Here is a 22202-nt window from a genome sequence, read left to right on the forward strand (position 1 = left end):
AATGAATGATTTTTTCCAAAACCAACAATCAACCACAAAACCTTGGCTAGCCTAGAAAAGATATTAAGGCTTGAGACTATTAGGACAGGCTTATAATAGCACATGTTGCAGCTCATATACACACACCAGACCAATACGTGGTCAAGCACAGCACTTTATTCTACCTAATCCATTAAATAAATCTTTCTCTTGTTTGTTAAATTATGTACTGTTTATCCCCCTAAAGTAGCTTACTTTGCATCCTGGCACATACTATCCAAGTAGGAGATCTTTCTGTTCTCATTAAAATCTGAAAGAGACCAGAATATACCACTTTTGAAGAAAAGTAGGGGGGAAATATCCTAAATGCCCATGGGCTATATTTCTAGGGTCTTGGCCCCAAGACAGCAGAATATAGGAACAAACACCTGTTTGTGTGTGAGAAAGCTAGAGCAAAGTAAGGCCAGAGAACAGAGACGAAATGTGTAAGCAGGTTTCTAAAATCCAATGTATCAAAGCAATTTAATGTTCTGGCCCAGAATCCTTCATGGTGGCCCAATGGCTGATGATACATTATCTAACAAAGTGCAACAGGGAAACTAAGTGCCCCCCAAGCCCCCATCTTTTGGCAAATAACAAGATGACTACCTCTCCATTTCCAACTACAGTGCAGTTCCCGAATTTGACTGTGCATTGGACTCCCCTGGGGAGTTTTAGAAACTAGTGATACTTTGGCCCCAGCCGCAGAAAATCTGATGGAATTATGCTGAGGTTCACCCTCAGAGCAGCAGGACTTTTTAAGAGCTCCGAAGTTGATGGTAAGAACTAGATAAGTTGAGAGTCACCGATGAAGAGGAACTAAGAAATTGTCTAGGTGATATTTTTCAAACTGTAATGCATGAAGTCACCTGAGGATCTTATTAAAATGCAGGGTTTGATTTAGGTATGGACTAGGGCCTAAAACTCTGCATTTCTAACAAGCTCCCAAGTGATGCGGATGCTGTCTGGGAACCAGGCTTTGATCACAAGGCTCTGGAGCAGGGATTACAGAGATTCTGAAGCAACCTCTGCCATCAGCTGGGTACTTTAGAATGCAAATCCTCAGGCCCAACCCCAGACATACTAAATCAGAAACTGGTGGAGTGGGTAGGAGGGGGGACAGCAATTTGCAGTTTAACAAGATTTCCAGGTGATTTTCTTGTGACCAAAGTTTGAAACCAATGATCAGAGACTTCCAAGTATGGTTATTAGATCAGCAGTGTCGGCATCACCAAGGATTTTGTATGGTTAATATAGGATTTCAGGCCCCATCACAGATTTACTGAATCAGACTCTGTATTTTAAAAATATCCCAGGTGACTGTTATGCATTTTGAAGTGTCAGAAGCACTAGAGCCTCACTACAGTTCTTCCTCAAGTGCCTTACCTAGAATAATTGATAATGAAAGACTCATGTGGAACAAAAAATTTAAAGTATTGATTATAATTGTGATAATACATGGCAGATTTGTTTGTAATTACTAAAAAAAAAAAATATTGTTTATAGTGACAAGTTTTAAAATATGGCAGAGCCTAATCAAGCAAAAGGACATCACACATGATCTCACCACGGGGTGAAAACTATTGATAACTCTTTATTCTTCCATCCAAACAGCAGTGTTTCTAAAGAGAAAATAAAAATAAATTATTGAAAGGGATCAATTTATCTGCTCACACAGAGATGTGGCAATGATTTAACTGAAACTTACACCCATCAGATCTGCCCATTGTGGCAAAAATATGAGTCTTTTGTTTAGGATAATGTTGGTTTCTGAAGGAGGTAACCTTGCATCCTGTTCCAATGGTCATCTCGGGAATATTCAGAATGTTGAAACCAAGCTATCCTATGCTGCTTCTCAGTTAGAAGGTCAGAGCTCAACAGAAAAAAATACCAACCAGTAATGAAAAACAGGGCGGCCTCTTTTAAGTTACCAGCAGTGAATAAATTCCCAGCAAGTTGAAACACTGATGTGGACTGGTGACCTTTAAATATATAATGAGTAAATAGTTTGGGGGAAAAAGAGTAATTCACATGGATCTCAAATGAACTTTCTTTCAATCTGTAATAGATCAGCTTGTTTTCTGTCAGAGGTCAGACTGTTAAAATTTTAACAATTTTGGCTGCCTAGAACTGCTACAGCCAGAGCTGTCAGATCAGAAGCCTAGCAAAAGAAAGAAACTAGAACTTTTTTGTAGGATCCAAGGTTCCCAGCTCCTTGATGCTAAACCAGACCAGTGAAAGCTAAGAAATGAAACATGTTTTTTTTTGTTTGTTTGTTTGTTTTTAATGGTCCTTTTCCAAGACTGTTTTCAACAGGCACTGTATTCAGCAGGCCCTGCCCACTACCTTAAGAGACTCCTCGATTTAACAAGAACTTTCCTTTACTTGAGAGAATATGTTTGCTTCAAACTCCAAAGTAAGAATTAAACTATACCAGCTGTCTACCAACATTGAGAGAAGCAGCTGGAACAGCTGAGAAGCAGCTCATGTTGGAAAAACTGGACACAGTGGTGGAATATAAATGAAATGAAAGATGGAGAATTTGAGGTGGGAGTGAGGGTTAGGATTGAGCGCTACAGTAGGAAGATTATGCTACCGGCAGTGCCTCGCAAAGAAACAAGGCTGATTGTTCTAGTCTCTTCAGGGAAATGTGGAAACTGGGTCTTTTTTAGTGAAATGGTGACGTGCGTGTACATATTGGCATATGTATTTTGTTATAAAGCACTTTTCTTATACTTCTTCATATTCCTTTATATTATGGTAATATGTATTATTTTAAATTACATGTATAAGTAGATTTGTATATTCCACAGCAAATTTCATTTCTGACAAATAAGAGGGGATTACAAAGGACTGTTAGACAAAGAGGTCATTGTGTCTGACAGAACCTGTGAAATTATTAATTACCCTATCACCAATATAAAGATAATTACATGTGTGACTACTTATTATTATTACCTCAATACCAAAAAAAAAAAAATGATAAATAGTTTTGCCCCCCGTTTGGAAGATATGCTTGGGATACTCTAATTGAAAACCCGTCCATGTAATACATAAAATACTGACTGCTGGAAACCAAAGCCAAAGCAACAGAGGCTAGAGGACAAACAAGAAAGAACTGATATTAATGCAAAATGCTATGAGCCAAAGAAAACATTATTACAGTACAAACCTCAGGTTGAAAGACCCAGGGATAGGTTTTGAGGTACAGCTGAGCTCCATCTCATACAAAGAACTTTATCTAGAGAACTTTAAAGTTAATATCAAAGTTAATATAAAGTTAATATTTACTATGGTTAATGTGGAGGTTAGCTAGCATAAAATTAGTCTGGAAGGATATAGTTTTCAAGTGGAACAGAAACATTACCCTGGAGTTAGTTTCCAAATGGAGAAAAATTTAACAAGCCCCTTTTATAACTTCAGAAACTGGGAGGTACTTTCACATTGTCACCTTATCCATCTCTGTTTCTTTTCGTCACTCCTATGATTAAGTACCTTAATCATGCAACATAGCAATAATATGTTAAACGCTATCAAACCATGTTCAGATCTAAGTGACATGAGAAAGGGTGTGTCCCAGGACCACTTTGCTAACTTGAGTATGTTGTAGAGTACCTAGGTGGGTGCCCCCTAGTGACCAGGCAGCATAACATAGGAAACTCAGACCTATTTTAAGTCCATACCTTTGCTAGGTTAGGACAGAAGAATACTGGAATCCAAACAGGAACTTCTCAGGAACAGGGTCCTTCAAGGCCAAAAAAAGCAATGGAATCAGCCCCCATTTTTGAAATACCTAACATGGTGACCCACTACATTGAACACAAGAGCAGAAAGAGATTTTTAACCAGATGAAATTTCCAAAGGCCTCTATCTGGCAACAATGACAATAACCACATTTTCTTACCCAGTGGTTCTCAATTGAGCTCTATAGTGGAATCACTCAGAGAGCTTTCAAAATAAAATCTGATGGCCATGGAGTACCTTCAACCAATTAAAAATCTCTGTGACCTTTGTACTTTCAAAGCCCCCTTAGGTAATTCCAATGTTCATCCAAGGTTAAAAATTACCATCCTAGCCACAAACCAGAAATGAAGCTAAATCCAAGGCATTGTAGTAATAAGCTTCACAAGTCACGTGTAGTAATTATTATCACTGTTACCTAAGGCTATCCAATATTGCCCTTAAATTAAGTTCAAAATTGGCTAGCTTGGCCATTGGATCAGATGGGAAAAATCAGCTAAATAAAACACAATTCTTGAATGGAAATTTAGCTTTCTGCCAACTGCATGTTGGAGTATCTGTGGCCCAATTTTAAATGCAAACAAAAGATTTTTTTTCTAACTGAATCATGACATTCATAATATATGGCTTGACTGACTGTGCTTTAAAGATTCCTTTTTGCTTAAAAGTACTCTGCGGATACTTAATATATTTCCAGAACAGGACTCTGAATGTCAGGCTTAACTCTTTAAATAATCTGTGGGATTTGGAGCACAACTCAGAACTACCTAGGTTTTAATTTTGTCGACTCTAATAAATTAAGTTTAATGTTCTGATTCAATAATATATAGTTTTTTTCCCCTTACCAAGGCATTTGCCCCTGAATCACTTAGATTCATATGGTGATACCATTTATTTTCACCATTTAGGCCACATTTTAATGGCAAAGAATTGCACAATAACTGATTGTTTTGTGTGGTACACAAGAAGTACCTAAAGTACTAAGCTTTTCACAAAGGATAGCACAAAGTTTAACCATCATCCATCAAGTGTGAAGAAATCTCTCCAGTAGAGATCAAGAGAATACCTACTTTCTAATACAAACATTACTTTCCATTTAAAAAACTGCATTTTTAGGAGGTATTCACTAAAGGGAAATTGCTGGCCCTAGAGGCAAAGATGTGATAAGATAATGATTTCTACTCTGTCGTTTCAGCCAAATGGTAAATAAGTCACAAATGAAATAACTTTGGCACTATTAATTCTCAAAAGCAGATTTAGGCAGAGACTTCAATAAGCCTGAAATCAGCACTTAATTTTTCATTTTCTCTTTTCTGGAAGCCTTCAATGGAACAGTTTCAATTCTAAATTTAAGATACGTAGCCAAAAAATTGATTGAAAAAACATGGTGCATGAAAAGATGTTTAGGTAGATTTAAAAAAAAAATCTGAATATGAACACTGCTTAGAAGGAAAATGAATTTTACACCATCCTTCTTTATCCTTTTAATAGAAAAAGACTCATTTCTTTAGACTTTGAAACAACTTGGTACCTAAAAATACACACTTTTAGTGTTCAGTAGATATTTTGAGAGGTATTGACCAAAGCCTAGAAGTTAAGAACTACATTTCAAATGGAAATAGTTTGCATAGTTTCAATATTCTCTTTTTGTTCCCCATTTCTCTCAGTGATATTGGATTTTTAAAGTTATGCTGCTTTCTGTCTTTATAGTCTCAGATATAGATGATTTTTATCTTTAAATTTTGAAATTCAAAGAAATAATGTTGCAAGCGATATGTGTTTTCTAATTTATACTTATTTTCTAAGATTTCAGGTAACCTCTTCCTATTTGAGTGATCAAATTATTCATCTGGTATTTCTCAAAATGAAATTAATATTTTAGGTTCAAAATAGATTCATGACATAAATATGATAAATTTTCTAGTAAATAATTCTTTCACAGCCACAAGATCTTAAGGTGCCATAAGTGAAAAAGCATTTGTCTTTCAATTCATTATTTTGCCTGTTAAACAGACTACTGACCAGAACTGAAACCAGGTAGAGAGGAATGAGATGTCCAACTGGATATGTGATTGTTGTTAAAAGATAAGTTTTAACTACTCTAACCTAATCTGAACACTTGTGAACCAGGTTTGTTAAAGTTAGAGCAAGGTTGAACTAATTTATGTTGGACTGAACAACTTTCACCAATTTTCTCTTGGTTTTAGCCTTGTCCAATGTTTGCCTGTTAAAGGAGACATATTTGGTCTGTGAGAGTGGTGAGCAGGTATGGGAATATACAGATAATACCAAAAAAAAAAAAAATGGGGAGGAGGACTATATCCATTATTGCTTGTAAAGAGACTATGTGAAATGCAAGAGATTATCAGAATTCTGGAACCGAAAGTCAAGTCAGGAAACATGCAATGGATACTTACAGAGAAAGGAGCAGATGAATCTGAAAATGGGGAATCCAAGAGGTAGAATAAAATTCAAACAGGGAGGTTGGGTTGATAAACATTGACCATCCAAAGGATATTATTCTAGGAGCAGCCAAATTGGGGGGTGGAGGTACATGTCTAGGCTTTTAAAGAACATGAAACTAAACATTATCCTTGAATGGAGGGTGGGCAAAAATGTACAGATGCTTGCCTGGCAAAAAGTGGGTTAAAGTGTGCTTTTCACATGAACTCCTCTGTTCAGCACCCCTCTTGTTCCCACAGGTGCTATGTCTCTACAGCCCTGGGAGCCCAAGGGGCTGGCCTAAACCTTCTGGTTTCCTCTTAGTCTCTGTGGCAGGCTTTAGGGCTGCAGCAACATAAAAGAGTCCTTTTGGGCAGAGCAAATAATTCAGCAGGACAATAGTAAGATCAGGCAATATAAATCAGGCCCAGGTACCTATTCTTAACATCGTGGTAGGGCTGGGCTACACAAATGAGACAAAAAGAGATGAATATACCTCATCTTCTGAACCAATGGCTTCTCCCTCAATGTGGGGGTGCCAGCAACATGTTGGATACTAGAGATTGTGTGAATCTTTTTGAAGTACTGGACACAATCCAGGTTCATTGAACAAAGCAGGGAAGTTATAGGAGATATCTATAATTCCAGAGGAAAGGTCTGTTGTTCTTCAGGATATAGGAAAATGTGTAAGTATGAGTTTTGCAAACTCTTCCAAGTGTTTCCTCTGAAATAAAGATATGATCAGGAGCCCAGGGTTCTAAATAATAACTTTGAGGATGCTGTACAGCTAAATGCTTCCTGTAGGAGGTATGATGTTTTGTCTGAGATCAATAATGTTCTACAAATGGGGTACACTGGACCTCTTTGGACAGTCACCACCATGATGGTAATAAGGTCAAGAACTTGTGTGGGAAGGGAATTAAAAATAAATTCTAATAGTACCATCCCTCAAAGTGCTTGGGACTCAGGAATATGAGTGGTTTTTCAAGCATGCCTTTCAGAAGCAGCTGAAATCCATGTTAAGCTGGTTCAGCAAAGTGAATTATGACACAGGAAGTGTGCTAATGACCCTGATGGTGCAAGTGACCTTTCCCTTCAGGCTCTTTTAAGGTGGCCCTGGAGCTCTGTCAGGCAATGTAGTCACAGAGTCCGTATGGTAGCATCACTATCACTGTTGTTTACCCAGCTCCCAAAAGGTCTACCAATACCTAGGCTTGCTTTAGAACTGAGACTTCAAAACCAGGTTAAATAGCTAGGACTATTTTGAGATAAGCTCATCCTACAATTGAAATGTTGAACTTAAATATTAACTTTAGCTAGTCCCTCAAATGCAATCCTAGGTTGGTTGTTGTTCTTGTTCTTGAACGGGTAGCTTCTCTTTAAGAGGTTTTTGTAGATGATATTGCTGAAATTTTACCTCCAGGGAAGTATTCACTAATTCAGAAATGAATGAATTGGAGACAACAGTCAATGCATAATTCTCTAAATGGCTTCACTGCTGGCCTTCTATGGAGAAAAAGTTTTTATCAAACTTTCCCAGATTTCAAGATCTTTCTAAACCACAATTATTCTTAAGTGTCACTTTCAGTATAATGTTTACGACCTGTTGCCCATTTATAGGAAGTACACCCATGTGGTACCATTTATGCATGACATGTAGGTTTACTACAATAGATGTAGCCAAATGGGACTCAAGTCAAGGTGAAATTTTATTCAAGGACATTTGCTTAAATCAAATCATTTTGCTTATGACAGAATCATTGTATGTTGATCAAATAAAATGATCCCAAGCTACTCCAAGTAAAAAAAACTTGTTCATTGTTCCTATCTCAGTGATATCCATTCCATTTTAGAAAAGTTTGTTTTTACTTGTCTAGAGAACTGAAATGAAACTGCCGACTTCCAGCCTTGGCATAATTGTTTTGTTTTGTTTTGTTTTGTTTGAGACCCAAACCAGTCTGTTCCACTTCCATTATACAGGAGATAATGAGAGGAAAATCAAAATTTTTAAGAACTACCTATTTGTGAAATGAAGTAAACATTATAATTTTGTAACATGAATTGGAACTGACACAGATGTAATTTAAACCAGCTTTACAAATTGAGAGGAGCTAATAGATAAAATTAATTTCTCTTTTGAAAATGAGAGTAAGGGCTAACTGTAAATTTTAGGGGCTTTTACTAAGTTTAAGTTTCATTTTGTTCTCTCCCTTCGCCCAAAGAAACCAGTTTTTTGCATACTGCAAATATTTGAGTATGTGTTCAAATAAAGATTGCATCAGTCATATGTTTGGGGAGCTATCGGGGTCAGCTTCGCCTGACTGAAAGTGAAGGGTGGGGTCATGATAGGAAAAATACAAGGAGTGAGCTTCATGGCCAAAACCTCAAGGCTCTGCTCTCCTGAAATCATCCAACTGGGAGCCTCAAAGCCCCAAAATCCCCACCAATACACTTCTAGTCTGGGAAGAAAAACTGACCATGAAGTCAAAGAACTGTTCACAACAGCCACAGACCAAAGGGTCCCAGTTAATCTTTTTTTTTTTTTTTTTTTTTTGTCTTTTTGTCTTTTGTCTTTTGTTGTTGTTGTTGTTGCTATTTCTTGGCCCGCTCCCCCGGCATATGGAGGTTCCCAGGCTAGGGGTTGAGTCGGAGCTGTAGCCACCGGCCTACGCCAGAGCCACAGCAACGCAGGATCCGAGCCGCGTCTGCAACCTACACCACAGCTCAGGGCAACGCCAGATCCTTAACCCACTGAGCAAGGGCAGGGACCGAACCCGCAACCTCATGGTTCCTAGTCGGATTCGTTAACCACTGCGCCACTACGGGAACTCCCCAGTTAATCTTTGAATTCTGTCTTTACTTATGATTCTAACCATTTTTTATATTCTCTAAATTAATTCATATATTCTATTTTACGACTTTATTTGGTTTGGTCCTCCAGCTAATAGTATTTGTTTTTCAACTCTAAATTTTATTTTCTTTAATCTTTTAATTTCTAGTTTTTATTGTTTCATCTCTAACTTTTTAGGATATGTTACCAATTCTGGGCTTTTATTTTTCTACTTTAAATAAAAAAAGTATATATTTTATGACACTGTATCTCACTGTTCTATTGTATTGTCTTGGATATTTTATTATATGCTTTAAAAATATAAATCTTTTTTTCCTTTAAATGTTGCCCAACATTTATAAATGACAAGCAGAAATACTGACTAACAGGGGCATCTGGGTCTAGGGCCTAAGTAGGGAATGTTAAAAGATATTTTTTTCCTTTTATGGGTTTTACAACATCTCTTCCAGATCTTGAAAATGATTCCTAAATTCCCTCCCTAGATCAATCTTTTGATTATAAAATTGGTCTGAAAGGAGAGTCTGACTGCTATCATTACCGTGGATGTGGGTAACTGAATCAATCTCCCAGCCAAAAATATACCCTAAGCATAAAGATAGTGCGCCTCTATGGACAGCACACAGGAATACCTGAAGGACAGCGTCTTCTTCCCTCACAAACTCGCCAATCCGTTTAAGGAAACTGAGAAAACTTCATGATTTCTGTTCCACAAAACTGCTAGATTCAGGGTAAATTCTGGGAACAAATCACAGTTTACCAGAAGAAAGAAGGCCGTAGTCATGGGACCAGAAGGATTTCAGGCATTCAATCCAAGGAGAGAAACTGGCTCACATTTTCCCAGATTAATCTTTTTTACTTCTATATAGAAAATGTCCTCACTGTTACTCCCTTGCTGCTTACATAACATGATCACTTAGAAAATTTAAATGACATCAAATACTAAGTAAGATATTACTTGGTATTCCACCTTGAAATGATCATCAGTAATATTCAGTGCCCATCTTTTCATGCATCTCCTTATGCAAAAATATCATAAACATATTTTAGATAAATGGCATTATTTCTTATATGCTTTTTAAAAATGTAGTCTGTCATCTATTTCCTCCTTTTATTTTTTTTTCCTTATCTTACCCCTTCTATTTCATTCTATTTTCCCAACCTCTGATTACATCATTTCTGACTAGTAAACCACATTAAAAAAAACAGCTGATAAACTTCCATGTTTATATATATATGTGTTCATAAACATATATACACATGTTTTCACACACATAGACATACATATGCATGTTGATCAGTAAGGAAAGGCTAAGTCATGCTGCTGTGACAAATGACCCCAAAATATAAACAACAATTATTTATTTCTTAATGATATATTTCCATGTCTAGGAAATTCTGCTCCAAGTTATCTGTACTCCTAGATCCTGGCTGATGGAGAAGTTGTTACAGTTGTGGTGGAAAGAAAAATAATATGACAACACTGGTGTCAGTCAAAAGATATCCTGCCCTAGTCTACACTTTTTTGAAGGCATTGATCTGGCCTTCCCCAGGCCATATGCCTCTTATTGGGCAAGCAGTATGAAAGACCAAAGGTTAATGTTCCTTTTGAGTCCATGCATCCCTCCCAATCTGTACTGTGCTGTAGGTACTAGGATCCCAGAATTCCTGCTCAAATGGCCTCTGTGGGAGAGCCCTCTTCCTGCATTCATCTCTCTGAGGGTAGTCAAGGCAGCTAGGAGCCTCTTAAGCTCAAGAGGTAGCCAACCGTTAGATGTTTTCAGGGAATGCAAATGGAACTTAAAAATGTTGTGGGTTGGGGTGTTCAGAGAAATGAGATCAAGACCCTCATGGTATGAATCAAATGGAAATTAGCCATCCTACTTTCCTTTACTTCAAGATAATAGTCAGTGTGTAGCACAACTTAATAAACCATACATTTTCCTCTGAATTCAATACTTTTTAACATATAATAAAGATCACTTCTTGATTCTCTATTCTGTTCCACTGATCTATTTTTCCATGTTTATGCCCAAAATATATTGATTTCATAGGTAGTTTTATTCTATATTCTAATATCTGAAAAGGCAACTCCCATTTCATTATTAAATTTTTTCTCTTTTTCCAAAATGTTATTGGATAATCTTGGGTATTAATTTTTCCACATAATTTTAAAAGGCATTTTATGCAATTCATTAAAGAAATTCTGTTGGGATTCTAATAGAAATTGTATTACATTTACATACACAGAACACTGCTATTTTCATGTTATTAGTAAGTATTCCCATGTAAGACTATAGTATGCCTTCTACTAATTTAGTTTTTTTAATGACCCTTAATAAAATTCTATACAACTGGCTCTGAATCTTTTCAGTTAAATTTACTGTTAAATAGTTTTCATCACTATTATGAAAGGTTTTCCCATTTCCACATTTTTATTCCTAACATAAAGAAAACATATTGGTTTTGCTTATATTAATTCTGTCTCCATTCTTATCAAATACATTTACTTTCCAGTGACATTTCTTTATAAATATATAATATCATCAGCAAGAAAGAGAAGTTTCATATCTTGTTTCTCAATGTTTTACACATTTTATTGTTTTATTACATTTTTTAGAATCATCAATACAGTGGCAATAGCTGTCAAATTATTTAGTCACTGAATTTAATTTAAATGTATTTTAATATTGCACTATGATAAAGATATTAGCTGTTGGTTTCTGATGAATATTACTTATTTCATTCAAGTAAATTATTTTTTACACTTTCTTTACTTTGAATATTTTTTAAATACCTGCTGGACTTCAACCCTATAGTCCTTTTTCTGCATAGTATGACATAGGGTAAAGTTCAGCTGTGAAGAGCAACTAACTAAAAATCACAGTGACTTAAAAATATAGAACTTTACATAAATAAATGTAGTAACCCAAAGGCTTGTATGACAGATCCACAATCAATGGGACCTAAGCTCCTTCTATCCTACTGTTCTGCCACCTCAACAAGTAGCTGCAGTGACATAAATGCCTCAGGGTCAAGTGCCACATTTGTATTCCATCCAGCAGGAGAAAAGAAAATGGAAAAGTAAAAGAAACAAAGATACTACCAAAAAAAGCAAATTATAGGTTAGTATCACTTACAAACATAGACAGAAAAATCCTCAATAAAATACTACTAAACCAAATCCAACAATACCTTAAAACAATCATACATCACAATCAGGTAGGATATATCCAAAGATGAAAGGATTTTTAATATACATAAATCAATCAGTGTGATAAACCACATTAACTAACTGATGAGTAAAAAAATCTGATCATCTCATATAGATGCAAAAAACACTTCTATAAAATTCAACATCGATTTATGAAAAAAAATCTCCAGAAAGTGGGCAGGAAAGGAAATTACTGCAACATAATGAAGGCTACATATGACAAATCCACAGCTAATATCATTCACAATCAACAGTGAAAAGCTGAAAGCATTCAGCAACAAGATAAATATGTCCACTCTTGCCAGTTTTATTCAACATAGTTTTGGAATCAGAGAAACAATCAGATAAGAAAAAGAAAGAAAGAAGAAATTGGAGCAATCAGAGAAGAAAAAGAAATAAATGAAGAAGTAAAATTCTCACTGTTTGCAACTGACATGATACTCTACATAGAAAATCCCAAAGATGCTACCACAAACTGCTAGAGCTAATCAATGAATTCAGTAAAGTTGCAGGATATCAAGTTAATGTAAAGAAATCTGTTACATTTCTATACACTAACAACAAAAGATCAGAAAGAAAAATTAAGGAACTATTCCATTTACCATCACATCAAAAAGAGTAAAATATCTAGGGATAAACCTACCTAAAGAGACAAAAGACCTGAACTCCAAAAACTAAGACAGTGATGAAAGAAATCAAAGATGACATAAACAGATAGAAAGATATATAATTTTCTTGGATTGGAAGACTTGATATTGTCAAAATGACTATCCTACCCAAGGCAAGCTACAGATTCAATGCAAGTCCTATCAGATTACCAATAGCATTTTTCATAGAACTAGAAGAAAAAAATTAAATCTGTATGAAAACACAAAAGACCTTGAAAATTCAAAGCAATACTGAGAAATAAAAATGGAACTGGAGGAATAAGGCCCCTTACTTCAGACTATATTACAAAGCTACAGTAATCAGAATAGTATAGTACTGGCACAAAAACAGACATATAGATCAGTGCAACAGATTAGAGAGCCCAGAAATAAAGCCAGGCACCTGTGGTCAATTAATCTCCAACAAAGGAGTCCATAATATATAATGGAGAAAAGACAGTTTCTTCAATAAGTGGTATGGGGAAAACTGGGCAGCTACATGTAAAAGAATGACATTAGAATATTTCTAACACCATATACAAAAATAAACTCAAATGGATTAAAGATCTAAATATAAGAGGAAACCATAAAACTCCTAGAGGAAAATGTAGGCAGAACATTCTTTGACATAAATCACAGCAATATCTTTTTGGGTCCATCTCCTACAGTAATGGAAATAAAAACAGAATTAAACCTAATCAAACTTACAAGATTTTGCACAGCAAAATAAACCATAAACAAAATGAAAAGAAAACCTATAGAGTGGGAGAAAATATTTGCAAACAATGCAAGCAACAAAGAAATAATCTCTAAAACATACAAATAGTTCATACAGCTCAATATCAAAAAATAAACAACCAAATCAAAGAATGGGCAGATCTAAATAAGACATTTCTCCAAAGACATACAGATGGCCAAAAAGTAAATAAAAAATGCTCAATATCACTCATTATTAGGGAAATGCAAATCAAAACTGCAATGAGTATTTACCTCACACCAGCAAGAATGGTCATCATCAAAAAATCTACAAGCAATAAATGCTGTAGAGGGTGTGGAGAAAAAGGAACCCTCCTATACTGTTGGTAGGAATGTAAATTGGACAACAGTATGGAGGTTCCTTAAAAACTAAAAACAGAGTTACCATATGATCCAGCAATCCCACTCCTGGGCATATATCCCAACAAAACTATAATTAGAAAAGATACAAGCACCACAAAGTTCACTGCAGCACCATTTGCAATAGCCAAGACATGAAAATGACCTAAATTTCCATGAAGAGAGGACTGTATAAAGAAGATATGGTATATATACATAGCAGAATATTACTCAACCATAAAAAAGAATGGAATAATGCCATTTGCAGCAATGTGGATGGACACAGAGATTATCATACTAAGTGAAGTAAGACAGAGGGAAAGAAAAATACCATATGATATCACCTATGTAGAATCTAAAAAAAAATACAAATGAACTTATATACAGAATGGAAGTAGACCAACAGACATAGAAAACAAACTTAATGGTTACCAAAGAGGAAATTGGGGGATAAATTAGGAGTTTGGGATTAACATATAAATTACTTCGTACAGAATAGATAACCAAGAATGATCTATTGTATGGCCCAGGGAAATATACTCAATATTTTGTAATTACCTATAAGGAATAGAGTCTGAAAAAGATTATGTGTGTGTGTGTGTGTGTGTGTGTGTGTGTGTGTGTGTGTGTGTGTATTTATGCTGTACACCTGAAACTAACACAACATTTCAAATTAACTATACATCAATAGAAAAAAATAAAAAAGGGCAAGTTTTCTTCTTTGAAAAGCCTTGCTAAAAGATGAATACACTACTTTTGTTTGTGTTACATTGATCAGAAATTAGTCATATGGCCTTGCCCTAAAGCATGGGAGGCTGAAAGGTAGTCTTTCACTTTTTTTCCCACCTTATATGGTTTTAAATGAGAATTTTATAGGATTCTACTTTTCTCTCCTTGCTTAGCTTATAGATAATATTTTTCTTTAATTTTTAGTGGTCCTATAGTTTGTAATATAGATTTACAGCTAACCCATATCCACTTTCAAATAGCACTATACCACTTTGCGGGTGGTGTGAGTACCTACAAGTAAAAAAATAAACCTAATCCCTCTCACCTGTTCCCTGTATCATTGCTACCATTTGTTTCACTTACATAGGCATATATAACCATATTAATGGACTTATACACACATACATAAGATACACACATAAGCCTACATAATTGAATATATTATTATTTTGAACAAAGTGTTACAAGTTAGATCAGTTAAGAAAAATAAAAATAAAAGCTTTTATATTACCTTTGTGTATTCCTTCAATGTTCTTTCTTACTTTATGTGAGTATGAGTTTCTGACATATTTTTCTTCTCCCCAAAAATCTTCTTACAGTTTCTTGGAAGGCACGTTTAATGTAGGCCGCAAATTTCCTCAATTTTTATTTGACTGAGAAAGTATTTCTCCTTCACTTTTCAAGGATAATCACAGAATTTTAGATTGGTGGGATTTTTTTCCTCCCAACACTTTCAATAGTTCTCTCCACTGTCCTTTTGTTTACAGTTTCTGAGAAGTTGGACTTTATGCTTATCTTTTTTCCTTCATAGGTCAGTTATTTTTTTCTCCTACTTCTTTCAGGACTTTTCTTTCTCTTTGCTTTTCTTCATGTTTGAAGAGATATGCCTAGGTGTAGATTTATGGCATTTATTTTGTTTAATGTTGTCTGAGCTTCATGGATCTGAGGTTCAGTATCTGGCATTAATTTGGAGGATTTCTCAGTCACTATTGTTTCAAATATTACTTCTCTTCCTTTCTTTCTACTCCTCTGGTGTTCCTTTTACGAATATGTTCCACCTTTTATAGTTGCCCTGCAGACCTTGGGATATACTGTTTTTCAGTCTTTGTTCTCTTTGCTTTTCTACTAAAATATCCTCTCACTCAAAGATTCTTTCCTCAGCTGTGTCCATTCTACCAATTAGCCTGTCAAATGAATTCTTGATTTCCATCAGTGTTTTTAATCTCTAGCATTTCTATTTGGTTCTTTCTCAGAATTTCCATCTCTCTGCTTACATTGTCCATCTGTTATTACTGCTGTCTTTTTATCCATGACAGCCTTTGGCATATTAATCACAATTATTTTAAATTCTAAGCTTAATAATTCCAACATCCCTACCACGTCTGGTTCTGAGGCTTGCTCTGTTTCTGTAATTGTGTTTTTTTTGTCCTTTGTCATGCCTTGTCATTTTATCTTTGATAGCTAGACATGATGTGATGGATAAAAGGAAGTGCTGTCAATAGACCTCCGGTCATGTGATGGTGTGGTGTGTGGGGAGGGGGAGTATTCTATGGTCCTATGATTAGGTCTGTCTTTCAGTGAGCCTGTATCTCTGGACTGTGAACTTCCTAAGTGTTTTCCAGTTTGTTTGTTTTTTCTCTCCCCCTTAGGTGAGACAGGATGGCTAGAGTGGGCTGAAGTTAGGTACTTCCTCCTTGCCAGACCAGCTAGGCTCTGGTTAACTAGTTTCCCCTGAGATCAGGCCTTCTAAAGAACATATTGCCCTTGGTTTATTTTAAAATGGTTCCTTTCCCCTCCCCCTTCCAGAAGTATGAGAAATTTTTCTCCAATATTTACTGTAGGAACCTGGTCAGCTCCTAGAGCTAAATCTCACAATATTGTGGGGGCTCCCCTATGAACGGGCCCACCTGGAGATTTTAACTCTCAGAGTTGTCCACACTGAGCCTCTAGCAACTCAACAATTATAGTTCAGGCTTCCCTACCCCAGCACTGATTCCTGTGGGCATTTCTGATTGGCAGTCAGTAAGCAAGGCATCATGTGTTTACCTATCTGTATTCGCTGCCTCCAATTCTGGGGGCAGTGCTTTGCCCTTTGTCCTCCTTTCTCTAATGGATCCAAGCAGAGACGTTCATTTTTCAGTCTGTTACTTGTAGAATGGAGTAGCAACTTCCAAGTTCCTTATATAAAGAACCAAAAACCAGAAGTTGGAAATACATTCTGTATTCCTAGAAACCATGTACTCAGCTGAAATTTGTATTTTTATCATCTTTGACAGTATGGAGGACACATATTGTGGGATAGCCAACAAGTATCCACTCTATGACATTTGAATCTTTATCCTTTGTTCATCATAATAAATTATATTGACAGGTTCTCTGATAATGAAAAGTCTTGGAATAAAAGTCATATTGTGTGATTTTCAATATATATCCCCCCAAAATACATTACAAAATTTGACTGAAGAAGTAGAAATTATGAATTTACCATTACCGAAGAAGGTATTAACAACATTTAAAGTTCCTTCATTACAAAAGATCCCAGGACCACTTGGTCTTATGACTCAGTCCCATTCATACTTTAAAAAATTAAAACAGGCAATGCAAATGTCATTGAAATCATGCCATATCATAAGAAGGAAATATTCCCAAATCATCTTATGAAAACAACTTTGTTTTAATACTAACAAGTTGTTAGAGATTGTTTATAAAAACCGTAGATTTATCTCAGTTATACATTTACATGCAAAGCTTTTAAAGACAATAATTACAATATCCATAATAAAGCTGTTGGTTTGGGAGAGGAAGCACCCACTAGGAAAGTCAGGTGTACATTGTAGTGATTTTTTCATAAAGTAGGTCTCCTGAATGCTGGTGGAATAACTTAAGCCATAGCCATCAATTTAGAACTATAGCCTCCCTAAAAGACTTTGGAAAATTGGACCCAATTTCTCAGTTTTTATGATATGATTTAACTGCTGTAAGCCTCAGTTTCTCCATTTACAGTATCAGAATAATAATAATATTCTTGAGGCAATTGAAGAAGATAGTGTACGTAAAGTATCTATCATGTGTTTGGTTTCTAATGACTGCTCAATATCACTTCTCATAAATGGTAATTTCCATTTCCTATAACCTAGAGAAGTAGAATTTGCAACACAAATGGCTTATCATGTGAAGTTATTTAAAACAACTTCCCAAGAGAAAAGTAATTGCTTTATATCCTTGTTTTGATTTTCTTCACTTTTCTATCTTCATAAACAAAAACCCATTGAATTGAGACAGACATTTGTAAAACAATTTTCACTTCAATCAAGACTTTCTCACCTTTTCTTCAAAATTATATACAGCTTTCAAGTGTGCATAAAATAGAATTATAAACTATAAACAGAAGATGTCTTAAAAAGGGGACATTGAGGAGACCCCTAGCCTGGGAACCTCCATATGCCGCTGGAGCGGCCCAAAGAAATAGCAAAAAGACAAAAAAAAAAGGGGGGCGGGAATTGAAAAGATAAAATAAAATCATGAATTATGTAAATAAAAACCCTACATACCACAGAATCCTATGAATTTACAGTGGTTGGGCATGTACTTATATAAAATCACTTGCAATAAGTGCTACAAGATACTAAACACCCATGCATTACAAAACTGAATTTTCTGAGCTTCCACTGTGGTACAGCAGGTTAAGGATTTGACTGTAGTCACTGTGGAGGTATGGTTCAATCCCCAGCCCAGATCCAGCATTGCCGCAGCTGTGGCATGTCACAGCTGTGGCTTAGATTTGATCCCTGGCCTGGAAGCTTCCATATGCCATAGGTGTGGCTGGGGGAAAAAAACCAAAAAAACAAAGCTGAATTTTCTGCTTTGGTTCCTATTGCTTTTTTTCTGGCTACACCCAAGGCACATGGAAGTTCCCAGATCAAGGATCAAATCCAAGCCACAGCTGCAAACTATGCCATAGCTGTGGCAATGCTGGATCTGGTCAGGGGATTGAATCCTGGCCTCCACAACAAGGAGATTCTGCAGAGATAATGCAGATCTTTAACCAGTGAGGCAAGAGCAGGAACTTCTTGGTTCCCAGTTTTTAAGAAAGGAGGTTTTATGTCTTAATTGGCATTCTCCCCTATAAAAGGCACATGAAGAATATTTTGATGTCTGTTAGCAAGTCAAAATCTTACAAATTCTGAATGTGCAAAGCACCAACACAAACACTGACTTCTTTTCAAAAATCTAAACAGAATCAATAATTCTTTAATTTTCCAAAACTACCTACAGAGGTAACTAGGATGATTTGGGTTTAGAGGGCTGTTTTATTATGGGCCATTTTCCTACAGGTAGCTATATGAATTGATTAGAGAAACATTTAGCTGTGAGATTTAGAAATATAACAATCTGGAGTTCCCGTCATGGCGCAGTGGTTAACAAATCCGACCAGGAACCATGAGGTTGCAGGTTCGATCCCTGCCCTTGCTCAGTGGGTGAACGATCCGGCATTGCCATGACCTGTGGTGTAGGTTGCAGACGTGGCTCGGATCCCGCGTTGCGGTGGCTCCGGTGTTGGCTGGCAGCTGCAGCTCCGATTGGACCCCTAGCCTGGGAACCTCCATATGCCACGGGAGCAGCCCAAGAAATGGCAAAACAAAAAAAGAAAAAAAAAAAAGAAAGAAATATAATAATCTGAATGGTAACTAATAGAAAGTTCACTTACATTTAAAATCAAGAAAAACGGGTTATAGCAGGCTTAATGATGAAATTCCTTCTGCTCACTACCACCCTTGATGCGTTTCTTAGGCCACAATTAAAGTGACTATTCCTTACTCGTTCTGAACTTCGCTAAAGCCATCTCCAAGTCTGGGCACAAAACTGGAATGCGAAGGCCCTAAGGGTAGGGATAGCTGTGATGGATCAAGGGATGCACAAAACTCTACCTTCAGATTGTTGGTGAATTTTGTCCTGACTTCTTGAGAGAAGTTTATGCTCTCTCACCTATGTTTTACTAGGATTCAGCAGATTTCAGGTGAAATCACCCTGCTGCTTTACCCTTTTACAGTGAGAATTCTGTGGCAAAATTTGAAACACTGCTCTTGGATTTCTTTTAACTATGCTTGGCCTTGGTTACAGGAACTGAATTTGAATATGAAGCAAGTTATGAGAGGCTAACGTAAGATCCAACTATTAATGCATCTATAAAATTTGCACTTTAAAAACCAATGCAAGAATGAGTCATGCAGAAATGGGATGCAAATATCAAATTTCTCTTGTCTTTTCTAGGGCCACACCCATGGCATATGAAGGTTCCCAGGCTAGGGGTCCAGTCGGAGCTACAGCCGGCAGCCTACACCACAGCTACAGCAACGCGGGATCTGAGCCACGTCTGCAACCTACACCACAGCTCACGGCAACGCCAGATCCTTAAGCCACTGAGCGAGGCCAGGGATTGAACCTGCAACCTCATGGTTCCTAGTCAGATTCGTTAACCACTGAGCCATGACAGGAACACCCCAAATATCAAATTTCAAAGATTGTTTTAAGCCCACTTTTTTCTTTAGCTTATAGTTTAAGGACTAATACACTAATGTTGTTTTAGAGCAGAAGTTAGCAATTTTTTTCCTTAAAAGGCCACATAATCAATAATTTAGGCTTTGCAGGCAATACTGCCTCTTTTGCAACTGCTCAATTCTACCATCATGGTTACATGAAAGCAACCATAGACAACAGCTAAATGAATGGGCATAGCCCTGTTTCAATAGAATTTAATTCCTAATCCAGCAGACTAGATTTGACTTGCCATCAATATTTGGCACACACCTATTTTAGAAAAACTGAGTCTATGAACCTCCAGTTACAAGACTGATCTGTATATTTCTAACAATAAGATAGTATTGACACTCTAAACTGTCAAGGAGCTGCATAGTTATTCATCATCAAAATATTAAATTGTTTGAAATGCTGGCTAAGAACTCTAGATCCCATGTAATAGCAAGCTTACCATTTAATGGTATCTCAAAGACACTGCAAGCTATATGATTTAAGAGAGAAATTATACAAAATAATGTTGAAAAAATAAAGAGGCCTAACCCTTCATATTTAGTGAGTTAAGAACATATACTTTCCTCTGAAGCAATCTAAAGAATGATTTTTTGCATATCAAATTCTTTCTAATGTTTCATGGAAAAATATTTTCATGAAAAAATAAAGGTAGCTAAATACAGTTACAAAATCCAAATACAGCTGAATTGACACTGAGTGGTGGGGGCTTCCACTTTCATCTGACTGCTCAGGAGAGAATATTTATGGAGCTTGTAACTAACATTGGCTGTTGTTATGATTTCCAGTGTGACATAATTGCGGCAAACAGCTTGTACAGAGACACATGTAAGGTCCTGCAGAATTTTTTTTTCTGCTAGCTCATTTGCTCCATGATTTTTAAAAATTAGAGTAGGAATCAATCTCATGGGAGAAATGGTTCTACAGGGAGCTACAAAGATTTTGAAAGGAAAAAAGGCACATAAACAAATTATTGACAACTCAAAAAAAAAAATGAAGACTCCAAAAAGCTTTTGCATAAAGGCACATCTATTTCTGATGGTGTGTAAAAACAACACCTTATTTATTTACTTATATTTTACAAAACAAAACAAGCTTTCTGTAGTTATAAAGCATTTTTAAATGTCTGTCTCCTCTCTTGTAAACATTCCAGTGTCTTATTGACAAGAGCACCAGAACTATATTCCAAAAAGCTTTTTCTATTCAACTGGAATATTTTATGGTTAGATGCCCAATTCATCTGCTATAGTTTAGCTTTATGAGGCCCAAATGTCTGCTTCACTTAGCTGTTATACCTCTAAATGGACCAGAGCTCTTTAAAATTTAAAGAGTAAGAGGAGATGGATGTACACAAGGAAAGCAACATGTTTTCTAATATACTGTTGCATCATAAAAAAAAACAATTAATAGGAATGATTATTCATGAAAGATGTTTTCTTCTAAATTGAACTACTTTTTTCATTTGCCTTAAATGTATGACTTTGCTTCAAGTTCCACAGTTTTTTTCATGTTCAGTGGTGAAACCTGCCTTTCCATGACATTTATACCTTTTGAATATTTAGAAACTGCTACCATGCTCTTAATTCTTTTCTTTGAATCTTGATTCATATTTCCATGGATATATGGATTTTCCACAATAAGATAGAAGCATGTAAATGACAAAGAACCAACCTCTTTCTTTGTTTATAGATTCTAAAATCCTTCATCTCATTCCAAAAAGAAAGATTTTGACTCTACCAATACCTAACAATTAACTCTCATTTTTATCCCTTCAAAAGCTGACAGTTCATGTACTTTAAGGCAGCTTAGCAGATTTACAATATATAAATACTGGGAGAATCAGACTCAATGCCAGTACTTGTAAGCTATAGATGCACAGTGATTATTTTAAGAAATGGATGAAGGGAATGTCCACAGATGT

The 22202-nt window shown here is 36.0% G+C and overlaps 1 long non-coding RNA gene across 2 annotated transcripts in view; it reads right to left on the bottom strand.

Moving 5' to 3' along the window:
- The window catches only part of LOC110255481 (uncharacterized), a 170614-nt gene extending 155125 nt beyond the window's left edge, over positions 1–15489 (bottom strand). For both annotated transcript variants that reach the window (XR_014815918.1, XR_014815919.1), the window contains exon 1: positions 15246–15489. This is a non-coding gene — a long non-coding RNA (uncharacterized LOC110255481). The remainder of the gene's footprint in view (positions 1–15245) is intronic.
- Between the last annotated feature and the right edge of the window lie 6713 nt (positions 15490–22202).

The sequence above is a fragment of the Sus scrofa genome, chromosome 9 (genome assembly GCF_054392235.1).
Source record: "Sus scrofa isolate SSC_HxYL_T2T_F1_AM1 chromosome 9, Sscrofa_HxYL_maternal_Yorkshire_Landrace_v2.0, whole genome shotgun sequence".
NCBI classification, from domain to species: domain Eukaryota; kingdom Metazoa; phylum Chordata; class Mammalia; order Artiodactyla; family Suidae; genus Sus; species Sus scrofa.